This window comes from Xenopus tropicalis, chromosome 4, assembly GCF_000004195.4.
Source record: "Xenopus tropicalis strain Nigerian chromosome 4, UCB_Xtro_10.0, whole genome shotgun sequence".
NCBI lineage: Eukaryota > Metazoa > Chordata > Amphibia > Anura > Pipidae > Xenopus > Xenopus tropicalis.
In genome coordinates, this window is record NC_030680.2 from 108,220,086 (window position 1) to 108,233,647 (window position 13,562).

Here is a 13,562-nt window from a genome sequence, read left to right on the forward strand (position 1 = left end):
ACAAGGTACTGTACAGAGAAAAGGGAAATCATTTCTAAAAATTAGAATCAATTGTTTAAAATAGAGTCTATGGGAGATGGCCTTTCTGTAATTTGGAACTTTCTGCATACCAGGTTTCCAGATAATGGATCCCATACCTGTACTGTAAATATTATTGACTTCCTAGGATATGTTTTTGAAAAAGTGTAGTAGAGCTTGAAACAATCCTTTTAATAGGACATTTCAAAACTGCAGCGCTTGCCCCCCCCCCCCTTCCCCATAGGGTCCTCAAAGCAGTGGAGAGTGGGACCTTGCCTGAATGTTAGATTTGGGGCACATCATGCTGCTCTGTATATAGCTGGAACTTTAACAGGATGACAATATCTTTACGAATATCTTTACAAAGCTATGAGGGCTTATCCAAAATTTAGATCACAAATGGTCCTAAAACCTCTTTAAAAGGAATTAAAAGGCCAGGCATGTGAACACTTAATGTGAAAACAAGATGCGCTTGCAAAATATACTAAATACCAAAAAAAATACTTAACAGTAAACTGAATTAATCCTTAATAGGCATAATGAGTGAAACCATTGAAAAAATATTTTCCTCCAGAAAAATCAGTATATAGTCCCTTTAGCATAACATGCAACAAAGTTATTTATTGTGCCCCTTTGTCACAGTGTACTGGATAACTGCTTGTGTTGACATTGTTACAAGCTTAGGGATTGTTTTTAAATCAGTCAACCGAGTGCTAACTAGCTTCTCTTTTTTGAATTATTATAAATGACAAGATTTGTATATCTTTATGAGACCTTGGAAATTATGCATGGACTGCCTGACAAACTATAGTCACTTATGAAATCAGCCCCAGATATAGATAAAATTATATTCAGAACTGGACCTTTACTTAACGGGGAATATGACTGATCTAATTATGATTATGGATTTAACATGACATGCAAATATAGCTCTAGGGCATAGCCATACCATCTAGTTCAAATGGCTGAAAAACTCAGTGTTCAGCTAAATCAGAATATATAAATGAAGGTTTGCACTGAACTGTGGCCCAGAAAATTAAAAGGAAGAAAACATGATTTGCTTGTGGTTTCCTTTGTACCCTAATGGTTATGTATTGGCTGCTGCTGGCAATATAATAGGGAGTGGAAAAACGACATGCTCTGTAGATAGTAAATAGCTTTACAATTCAGTTACTGTAATACAAAGTAGACCAATAATTTCTTATTACTATTACTCCTTAACATATACAAGTTGGAAAAGGGATCATTTGAAAAGTAATTACATTTCTATAACCAAAGTAATACATGACTATTCTCGGATTAAACCCGGTGTTACTGTACTAGGGATTCTAGTCCCTGTAGCCAGTGAGTTTGAGGGAATTAAATGTATTGGACATCATTACACAAGTGAAATATAACAGTATAGCTTTCTTCACTATCAAGCTTAGTAGTACCACTGTTGGGACTGGAATAAAATAAGTAAAGGCTATAGTGTCATCATAAAATGTGATGCCTATGGGTTATGTTGTAAAAATAACAACCCCTTCAAATATTATTAGTTTAATAAAAAGTAATGTCATATACCTGGAAATCCCTTTTCTCAAAAATAAGGAAAACTAGACAGCAGAAGTCTGGTTGGGGCTAGTGAATGCTGAGATCTCAATAGGGTGGCAGTGTAACAATTCATAATATTCCATGGTGCAACAGCATTTATTAACAAACAGATATAAATACTTTGTGACACAAAAATATTGTACCCTCTGACAATGCAGGCACTGCACAGATGATGCCACTGACCCGAGCTGTTAATTTCTAGCTTTTTCAGATGATAATCTCTCTCTCTGCAAAGGACTATTTTCCCCTTGGCGAACCCATAACCAAGTCTGTAATCAGCCACAAAAGAGACATCGGTTCAGGCCAGTGGGTGTATTTACAGCCGCTCTCAAACAAGTATCTGTGAGCAGAAATATCACTGTCATTACATTTTACAGGCCACCGTAACCAGCTATACGGCATCTCCTCAGAAAAGACTGCAGGAAATATTTAAAGTGTTTCCTACTGCTGAGGCTCGTTGTGTGAAAATGAGAGGTTTCTGCGTGTGCTTGGATCTGACAGAGTCTCATGGCTGAATGGCTTTTTGCTCATGTAAATGTTTGATTGTGTTTCTATATTTTTGTTGGCTGTGCCTGCACTAGGAGCACGCCTGAGCTTTATGTGTCCCAAGTTTCTGTGTCTGTGTGTGACATATGGGTACGAGATGCAATATTGCTTTCATGCTGATAATTTGGCAAGAGTAATGAACTTGGAAAGTGTCATGAGGTAAGGGGAACAGCGAATAACTAACTCATGACTGTATATGAAGAAGAACAGAAGGAAATATCTTCCTAATGTCTTTAGGATCTTTGGAAAAATGTTTTCCTAATAGTTCTTTAGGATGGGAGGAGAACAATTTTTTTAAGGTCCTTCTTAGGCGAATGAAACATTGGATACCTAAAAGGCCTATATAGTAGTTAGATATATTTGCTTACAGGAAATATAATGTGGAGTGCTACTTTGTGTTCTATATAATTTATGTAGATATATATTTATGTATGATACACAAAAGCAATGAATATTGTGTAAACTTAGTGAAACTTAGTAAAGTGATCAGTTATAATTGGTGCTTACTAATGTAATTTTTTGCCCAATGACTCACTGAAACTTGTGTATTGTGATAAATTAAGTACCTCCTGTTGAAAAATATAAAGATATTAGAAGTCACCTCAGAGTTCTATAACCTATATTCAATATACAATTTAATTTACATAAAAAGCACTGACTGATTTATATATCAGTCTTTGCCCCAGTTGAGCTTAGGCAAGAGGCACAAACAGCAACTCTGCCTCAATCTGCCTTATTATTGTTCGCGCTGACACAGCACTATCAGCGCACACACGTGGTGGAATTGAGCACGAAAATGCACAAGACAGGCCAGATGGGAGCAGATTGGCAGTTACACCAACAGAGAAAACACTGAGTATGCCACTGGTCTTAAATTCTTGATCATTATACACATACACAGTGTGGTCAAATTACCCTGTCTGTTTGTTTGTGGAGTGTGGGAGGAAATGAGAAACCATGCAGATTAGGGAAAAACAGACAAGCTAGATGCTACAAACACAGAACAAGAAGGTCTCTATTAAGGACTTCCCTGAAATGCACTTTATTAAATTATCTGCTCTTTGCACAACAATGATTTATGTGGTTTAAAACTTGATAAGTGAAGTTTTCTCAGTTTCCTGATATATGGGCCATAAGCTATTTGTACCACCAGATTCACATAGGGCCAGCTTCCAACCAAGGGGCCACTTTAAAAAAGTTTTTGGAGACTAGGTAGATACATAAGCAAGACTTTTTGCAAATATATTAGAGGACATTAAAAACAGATCAGAGCGGGGGATCTTCACATAGAAATGAACAAAGAACAAGGGTCCCCCCCTTTAGACTTAAGGAAGTGAAATTTGTATTGAAGCAACAATTATTGATTCTTCACTGAGAGGGCAGCGAGGTTGTGGAATACCATGCCAGGTGATGGCAGTAATGAAGTGGTTACACATTTAGGCCTATAGCACATAAGGTAGAACTGCAGTGGTCAACATGTAATTCACTTCCTCAAGTCACTTGTCATTCAAATGAATGAGAAACCCAAACATTTTGGTTATGGCTGAGGCTGATGCTATCACATTACTAGAAAAGAGGAGTCAAGGGTGAAGATGGCAAGAACTGTTAAAAGGAGCATGTAAAGGATTGCTATGATAGATAGACAAGTCATATAGCAATATAATTGCTGTGTAGGTTAGATATGTACTTAGTTTCTTTGTATTAAAAAAAAACCACTCAATAATATTCACATTAGGTTAAAATAGACCCATTGCTGCTCAAAATCTAATCCAGTGGATAACATATCTACCCCAATTGTACATTATTTCTAACACCATCAAAATCTGTCACTACATCCTGCTGATATGTTTCTGAAATTGGCTCATTTAAGGAAATGTAACTAATGTTGTAAGTGGAAAAAGTGTTCACAGTGTGAAGTTTTCACTTAGCATGCATAAACCGTTGTGTAATACATGTTTGCAAAAACACAACAGGATTTAGCAGCTCATCAATCACTAAAAACGAAATTGCTTATTTTTTTACTGCATCTCTTTAACTTGAGAATTTTTATATTGCTCTAATGAACTTTAATACATTCACCCTATATTTTCTTGAAGGATGCATAGATAGCATATCATATTTGCTGGTCTTGTTCTGATATGCCCTTTCTAGGTTCTGTGAACTCACCGATTGTGTCTTCAAGTCTGACATCCATACACAAATGAAAGAGTAATAAACCAGGGCCTTCAGTTGGCCACCCTTGATATAGAAAACATTTATTTATAAAAATTCAATGCAATGTTAGCATCTAAACAAAAATGGAAACAAAATTCAGTAGATTCAGTGATGTCAACTGTAGGCCTCCATTTTTCACCCAAAAGACTTACAAAATTATTTTGTAGTAGAAGTATGTTCTATATATTAAACATATGATTTCTATAATTGATGCAAAATGTGTGTAAGTGCAAACTGAGTGGCAAAAGGGCTCATTTATAAAAACGGGGCATATTTACACCTTTTAGGTAACCCATAGCAACCAGTGATTACCTTTTTTTAAGCAGGTAGAACACTGAACACCAACATCTTATTAATTGCTTTGGGTTACTGCCCAGGTGCACATTTTCCCAGTGTCTATAAATGACCCCCAGTGTTTCTAACTGCACCAAACAAACTGAAGAATATGGCATTGGTGCAAAATTGCTCTTATGATAATTAATTCCAAGCCATGTGTGCATTTTTTATAAAAACCAATGGAGCATTTTAATTTGTGAGGTTATTGTTCCCTTAATCCTCATGTACAAGTCACTCCTAATAGACACCACAGACTGCTTTCTTACCCCCTAATGCAGTCAATGCTTAAAAATAATGCTTTGCAGAACCATTATTTTATGCCATTATCTGTACCCAAAGCCAATTTCTGTACATAATTGGTACAGTAATTGTTTAATATTTGAAGTGCTTGAGAGGCCTGCAATGTGCTGTGGAGCATTGCACTTTAGGTCTGACTGGCAGCAAAGGGAACATGCCTGTTTTTCTCTATAGAGATCTTTTTGCACTGAGAATCATTAGAAGACCACTATTCCACTGCCTTCCTCTCAAGCTCAACCCCCCCTCCTTCTTCATGTCTTTCTTTACCCCAACAAATCCGCAAAGCAATTTCTGCAGCTAGAAAGGCAGTGAATGTATCGATCTAAACAGGGAAATTGCTATTGACTGCAGCTCCAGATTCTTTCTGATTCTCTGGATGGCAAAGCTGCCCTTTCAGTTTCACACTACTAATATATTGTTTGCTTTTTTAATAACACTCACTTTCTTAAGCATCCAGTTGCCCTTTGCAGTATTATAAACACGAGCACATTCACTGCAAGTGTCCCATATATATCCATTATATTAGAAAATACAAATGCTGGTTCAGTAATTGAGCTTTCGTGTTTGCAGTACTGGTGAAGCTGCAGAACTAGAAACCTTTTTTTTTTTTTTTTTTGCATGATTCAAGACAAAAGGAATGAGTAGTGCTGAGAGGGGGAGGAAAAAAAAGCAAAAATGAAAGAAGTTTGGAGTGGCAGTCGGTTATGCTGGGTAACTATGCAAATAAACACTTTTTGTTCATTTCTTTGCTTTTGCCTGAACGTTTTTAAACCTATGCTGGAAAATATAAAGCACAGTGAAGGTTAAAAATGCAAACTGTGTCCTTGTCACAAATGTTTCCAGCGTGCGTTGTGCCAAATCCTGGCACTGTGAGTGAGGATCGCTGTGCTGTTCCACGCTGTGGCAAGGGATCAATATGTGCAGGAGACACACACATTGCTACAGGCATCAGGGCCTAATGAAGCTGCTGCTAGAATCTCACCAGCCTGTTACCAGGAACATAATTGAGAAAATCACAGAGAGATGAAGTGGAAAGAGACAGATTACAGTGAGGAAGAGACAGAGTGGCAGCTGATGTAGTATTTGTAACAGCAGCTCATATAAAGCAAGAAAATATAGCAGGAGAAATCTATATCTGTCCAACAAGGGTCAAACAAGGCGCAGTCCTCACCGAACCAAGCCTCTCTGTAAACTCACACTTTGATTTGGCTTCTAATGTCATATTCAGGAGTATGATACTCAGATTTATTTTTATTCACCAGACATTGCTCCTTCACTCCAGTGACCTACTGTACACAAAACATAACCTAATTCAGCCTCCTCAGGGCTGCCAGTCACATATCTAAAGTCTCCCTCACAGAAAAGGAAATAACTGCATTGACAACTGCTCTAGACTGCTTGGCAGGGATATTTTTTTTAAAATGGTTTAAGAAAAAATAAGGCCTGCCCCTGGAGATCAGCTTTACTGGATGCAAGTCTGCTGTGTTTATTGACACAGCCCACAGAAGGAACCCTTAAATGCCAGCTTGATGGTGGTGGCAGCTGAGGGCTCCCCTTCATCAATAGACCTACTTGCGTAAATTTCAGAAGAGGAGATGGGACTGATGCCTGCTGCTAAGTGCAAACTAGAAGGAAAGAGTGTCTTTGACCTCAAGTACTTATAATAAATGCCCTCAACACACACAACAGTTGTGTATAATTTTGAACAACAGCAGTTGCGGCTACAGTCATAAATAAGCCCTCACATCTGCAGCAGAGTAAAGAATTAGTACATATGAAGATGCCTACAAATGCTTTACCAATTGCCAGACTAAAGCAGACGATATTAAAAATTAAATTAAGTGGAACAATCAGGGGTTTTCCAGGAAAGGTGAAAGATTTTATAGTAAACAGTATTTATTTATGTTTAAAGGACCAACACCACCAAAGAGGTCTGTACAGTAATACTTACTTATATTTTGCTGAATTATCATCCCAAAACCATATTGAAAACAGGGGACTATTATAGGAGCACAACATGGTACTGGCTTTTGAACCAGAAAATAAACTTCAGTGTAAGAAATTTTTTTAGATAATTTGTTTGTAACATGACTTGTTGGTAAAAATTAAACTTTAAATGCATGGTTTGAAGTATGCTAAACATAGAATGACATTGTGTAACTGAAACCTATAGTCTGTGTTTTAGTCTACTCCAAAACATAATGTTCACATGTATTTTAGTATGGCAGCACCTACTCTGCCATTCAGCAAATTTAAATGTGTAGAAAACTGGCAATTTAGAAATGACTCTTTATTTATTATTTGCTGCTTATATAGCATCCAATCATTTGCACACATTTTACCAAGATTTATATATTACTCCCTGCCCCAGTGGTTCACAATCGAAGGCCTTATCAAGTTAGCGGAAAACTATACCCCCAGAATGAATACTTAACCAACAGATTATATTATGTCAAGCAACCTATTAAAGAATCTCGTCAAACTGGAATATACATATATATATATATATATATATATATATATATATATATATATATATATATATATATATATATATATATATATATATATATATATATATATATATATATATATATATCATAAATATTGCCCTATTATAACTTTTCCCTTGATCCACCATTTTGTCATGGGCTGTGTGCTCACTCATCACATGACCAGAAATAATGCAGCTTTAACTGTAACAGGAAGAAGTATAGAAGCAAAAGACAGAACTGTGTCCATTAATTGGCTGATGGGGCCTAGCATGTATGTGTACCTTAGCCTGTTTGTGTGCTATGATCCCAGGGGGCAGCCCTTAATTCTTAAAATGGCAGTTTTCTATTTAGGATTACCCAATAGCACATACTACTAAAAAATTATTTTTTTATGAAAATGGTTTATTTAGATGAATCAGGGTTTTACATATTAGTTTGTTTATGTAATATTTTTTTTATAGAGACCTACGTTGTTTGGGAGTATAGTTTTCCTTTAAATGAGGCCAATCTCATCAGGAGTCAAATAACCAACCTGTATATTTTGGAATGTGGGAGGAAACACATGCAGGCATGGGAAGAACATACAAGCTCCTTGCATATAGTGCCCAAACTGCCCAAACTGAAATCGTATTTAGGACCCCAGCCCTGCAAGACAGAACGAATAGGCCCCTGTAAAACAATGACTGAGATTACAGTGTTGGCAAATTGGTGTTGGTAGTGGTGGCAATTTCAACAACATAGCTTATGACTTTTTTGTCTGAGAAAAGAGTATAGAACCTTATATGAATTTAATTTGTGGGTTATGAGTTGTTTTCTGGATCACCACCATTTTAATCTCCTCTGGCATTGCAAATATAAGTGTTAATTCAGCACACTAGTCAAAATTAAGCATGCCAGTGTTGCTGGAGTATGTAGTGAGCTGACCCTCTAGTGTTCATTCATTACATTGCATATTCCCTTGTGTGCCAGCAGCGCATAATTTAGTTTCTAGTGTTAATCCACTGATATGTCCAACATTTATTTCCCCCAGCCCTTTCTGCTGCACATTGCAAAGCCCTTTAGTGACCATGCTGTATATCTCACCTGCCCTTAATGGCCCAATACTTTGCAAAGCCTACTCAATGCACTGTAGTGCAATGACTAATACAGTGCTCTTAAAATACATTGTCAAACCTTACAGTTCACACCCCATTTCATAGTACCCACTGTATTTGTATAACACAGCAGAGCATACATGTGTCACCACATGTGCTTGTCCTAAATCAAATCACTTGTCTTAGTGATGGGTACATACTGCCACCATAAACTTCCATAACTAGGAATGAAAATGATGTGTTTTCTAAGACATTGGCAAGATACTTTTCTTACTTGGAAATATATGGGGAATCTACAATTAGGGTAATAATGAATGCTTTTAATCCTGTATATAAATATTGCAGTTGATCTCTTTTTTGGGGATAAGCTTTGTTATTTTCTGAACATTAATGTAACTTGATCATATCAGGTGATCTGCTCATCTACCCTTTCTTAGTAATTCATTTCAGTTTGTTGCCCGCAAGTATAATCTCTGATAAGAAAATGGCCTTGCCCATGGCTTGCACCATGGTGAATTGATGCTCATTTGTCAGCTTTCCAACTTTTGCTGACTTGCAGCTCAAATCATTTGCAGAAATCCACCAAAATAAATATATTGCAATGTTGTGCTACAGTAAATAAAATGGAGAATAGCAACTGTAAACCAGCAGGGCTTCATCATACTAGCTTGCAAGCAGAGGGTTTTAATTTCACAACAGAACATGAATACGGAGAGACTGAGGTGTTGAAAGCAGACCCCATTATGTGCAAGATCTCATCACTTGCTTGCTTCACATCCAGCCAAGCTGACAGAACCAGCTCAAGCAACGCTGATTAACTAGGGAAAGGATTCTGCTGTGTCAGATGCCAAGGGCATTCTGGGAATTGTTCTGCTGCCTGCATATCTCCTTGGCACACATTGGATGCCTCACTAATCCTGACATGAGTTTAGGCAGTAGCTGGTAACTTCTGTGCTATAATGTGTTGAAACTTGAAAAATGTAACACTAAAGGCGCCTTAAAAAGTCCCCCCCAAAATAGCTCAGTGTGGAACGATATATAACAGTATTTTATAGCACAGATTTTTTTTTTTTTGGTTACTGTCAACTTTTTGCTCAAAGACTTCTGTAGATGTCATTACACCTTTTAGATTTCTAGCTGTACTATTTGCCTTTTCAAGGTATGTCACTGGTTTACCATGGAATATATTTCTGCTCATATAAAATGTTGAACTTACTACAGATATAAAGTTTAATATTAATATATATTTAACAAATATGTTTTTTACAAGCCTTAAGGCAGAGTGTTCCAAATTGCAAAAAGATACCTTAACAAGAAAATCCCAGATCCCAAACCTTCCAGATACAGTGAAAACACATTTAACATACCCTGATTTTAAAGGAATACTGTCATGGGAAAACATGCTTTTTCAAATGCATCAGTTAATAGAGCTTCTCCAGCAGAATCCTGTATTGAAATCCATTTTTTAAAAATGCAAGCAGATTTTTTTATATTTAATTTTGAATTTTCACATGGGGCTAGCCATATTCTTCACTTCCCAGGGCGCCACAGCCATGTGACCTGTGATCTGATAAACTTCAGTCACACTTTACTGCCGAGTTTACTGCCGAGTTTCCCCCCAGCAGCCGATGAGCAGAACAATGGGAAGGGAGCAAGAGAGCAGCTCCCAGTAGATATCAGAATAGTACTCAATAGTAAGAAAGTCCGGCTTGGGACTTCTCCAGTCACATGTGAGTAGGAGAAACAATAGGTTACCTGAAAGCAGTTCTAATGTGTAGTGCTGCTCTTTCTGAAAGCTCAACAATAGCTGCCTACATACCAATAATACAACTAAACAAATACATTTGTTGGTTCAAGAATAACATTTTAAATGGTAGAATGAATTATTTGCTATGTAAACAGTGTAATTTAGAAAAAAAGTACACCATAAAAATGTTAGTATCCCACATTTTACACTTGTCTTTTTAGGGGCGTCCCATCAGTATATAATGCAAAAAACATTTCCCTGATTTAAGTTTTCCTGGATTTTACACCAATTTTCTTTGGTCCCCTGAAATGTGTAAAATGGGGGTTCTACTGTAATAGTTCCCATGCCTAAATTACCATGTACAGAGTTCTGCGCAGTCGAGCAAAGCTTGTGCTAGCCCTGTAACCATAGCATGCAATAGGCATCAACCAGCCTAATGCAGCTAAAATAATAAAAGCAAATAGGTGATTGGTGTTTCTAGGTTACAGGGCTAATATAAATATTGCTGTGTTTGCGCACTAAAAGTACAGGAGTAAAATATTACATCTTTATAAATCAATCAGCCTTGAGTGTGCAGTGCAATTTGATAGGGGAATATTGTTTGAAGTATAAATGTAGAAACAAAAAAAGAAGAGAACTACATTGTGCATTTGTGCCAAAGACATTGAAAATTGTTAAAGAATAATTAAAAATTATTTGCATGGAGATATTTACTTCAGTTACTGCAGTATACTGAGTGTAAATAAGAAGAGCCTAAATGTTTAGTGCACTGTTTGCACTGATTTCTGTGTTTGGGATTCTCTGGGTACTCTGCTTTTTTCCATACTCCTAATTGCATTGCACTTAAAGGGGTGGGGCAGCTTTTACTTAAAAGGTCACGATTTTTATAGTATGGAATTTATTACAGGTATTGGACCTATTATCCAGAATGCTCGGGACCTGGGGTTTTCTGGATAAGGGATCTTTCTGTAATTTGGATTTCCATAACTTAAGTCTACTAAAAATCATTTAAATATTGAATAATCCCAAAAGGTTTCTTTTGCCTCCAATAAGGATTCATTATATCTTAGTTAGGATCAAGTACAAGGTACTGTTTTATAATTACAGAGCAAAAGGAAATCATTTTTAAAAATTAGAATTATTTGCTTATAGGAGTCTATGGCCTTTCCATAATTCGGTACTTTCTGGATAACAGGTTTCTGGATAATGGATCCCATACCTGTACTATAATATACTGTTCACGTTGCAAATAATTCATTCTGCAAGTTTTATTTTTGAACCAATATATTTATTTTTTTTAGCTGTAATATTGGTGTGTAGGCGCCATCTCAGTGCATTGTGCCTGAGTCTGAGCTTTCAGAAGGAGCCAGCGCTACACATTAGAACTGCTTTCAGGTAACCTATTGTTTCTCCTACTTAGTGTTACTGAAGGAGTAATAAGCCAGACTTTGGTGTTTTACTAATAACGGCTCTTCTCACAGAGATCATTTTTAGGAATGCAGCTGTCAGGGGGCTGTTATCTTGCTCCCTTCAAATTGTTCTTCTGATCAACTGCTGGGTGGGGGGGGGGGGGGTTTGATATCACTCCAACTTGCAGCACAGCAGCAAAGTGTGACTAAAGTTTATCAGTGCACAAGTCACATGACTGAGGGAGAATATGTATGTATATATATATAGCCCCATTTCAAATATAAAAAAAAAATCTGTTTGCTCTTTTGAAAAACAGATTTCAATGCTATTAACTGATGCCTCTTGTAAAAAACATGTTTTCCCATGACATTATTCCTTTAACTTTTAGTATGACGTAGACAGTCATATTCTAAAACTATTTGCAATAGGTTTTCTTTTTTTTTTTTGTGGTTTTTGACTTATTTAACTTTTTGTTCAGAAGTTCTCCAGTGCGGAATTTCAGCATCTATCTCGTTGCTAGTTTACCCTAGCAACCAGGCAGGGGTTTCAATGAGAAACTGGAAGATGAATAGAAGAGGTTCTGAACATTGTAGAGCAATAGTTTTTGGGCTGCTGGGGTCAGTGACCCCCATCTGACAGCTAGAAAGAAGAAGTCAAATATTTCAAAAGTTATCAAAAATAAAAAAATGAAGACCAATTGAAAAGTTGGTAAGAATAGAACATTCCATAACATACTCCACTGGGGAAGGGACTGAGATGAATAACGTGTAATGTCTATAACGCACTATGGAATAGGTGTAAAGGTTAATTGTAAAATTGTTACTCTGTATAACCTTTGTTAAACTTTTTAAGATCCCTATTTGTTTAAATTTATTGTGAAGTGCTGTGTAATTTGCTGGCGCTATATGAATAAATGATGAAATGATGATAATTATTCAATATTTATCAAGAATACAATTTGGGAAAGTAGCATTTGCAGTCAACCGAGTAGTAATAAAACAAAGCAGTGGGTCTGCAGTGTCATTGTTGCTCCACTGTTAGGCTTTTTTAAAGGTTAAAACTCTTTTGTAAAAAACATTTTTAAACCGCACAGTAAAATACAGTTCCATGCTTAACAGAAAATACTGCAGCCGTTCCAGGTGCAGATCAATAGCCAAAAATGCCCCCAGTGGAGCTTGCAAAAAATTGTGAGCAATAAAATTCAATTTTTATAGAGCAATTTAGCTGGGTAGAAGTCATTGACCCTGTTAAGAATAACTATCGTTGGGGGAGATGGAAAAAAAAGCTCTATTGCTAAAAGTAAAAATAAACACAACCCTGGATTTATATATCAGGGTCACAGGGCAAATCCAGAGGGCTTCTGGGAACCGACATGCAGGATACGTAAAGAGGAAACTAGCTAAGAGAATTATGGTGCCAGCAATGTTCAGACAGTAAGACATGAGTACAGAGCCAGTCTGTGAATCGAATGGTTTATGTTTCAAGGCACAGAGTGGTTTGCATTGACAAGGAACCAAACATGTGCCGTTTATGTATTAAGACCTAAAGCTGTATCCTCTGACAAGCCACACAGAATGGCACAGATTGGTTTGTGCTCATAGGAACAAAGGACATGCATTGTTTCCTGCTCCTTATATATAGGGCTTGTCTGACATATCTGAGCAGGCTGCATCTGATTAATGTGATTTATGTGTGTGGACATATTTAGGCAAGATTAACAGCGCTATTTAACTGCTTTTTTCCCTTTTTTTGGTAGAATTGTCATGCTCAGAGCATCTGCATTTAGGAAAGGGGGTCGGTGCATTTATATTA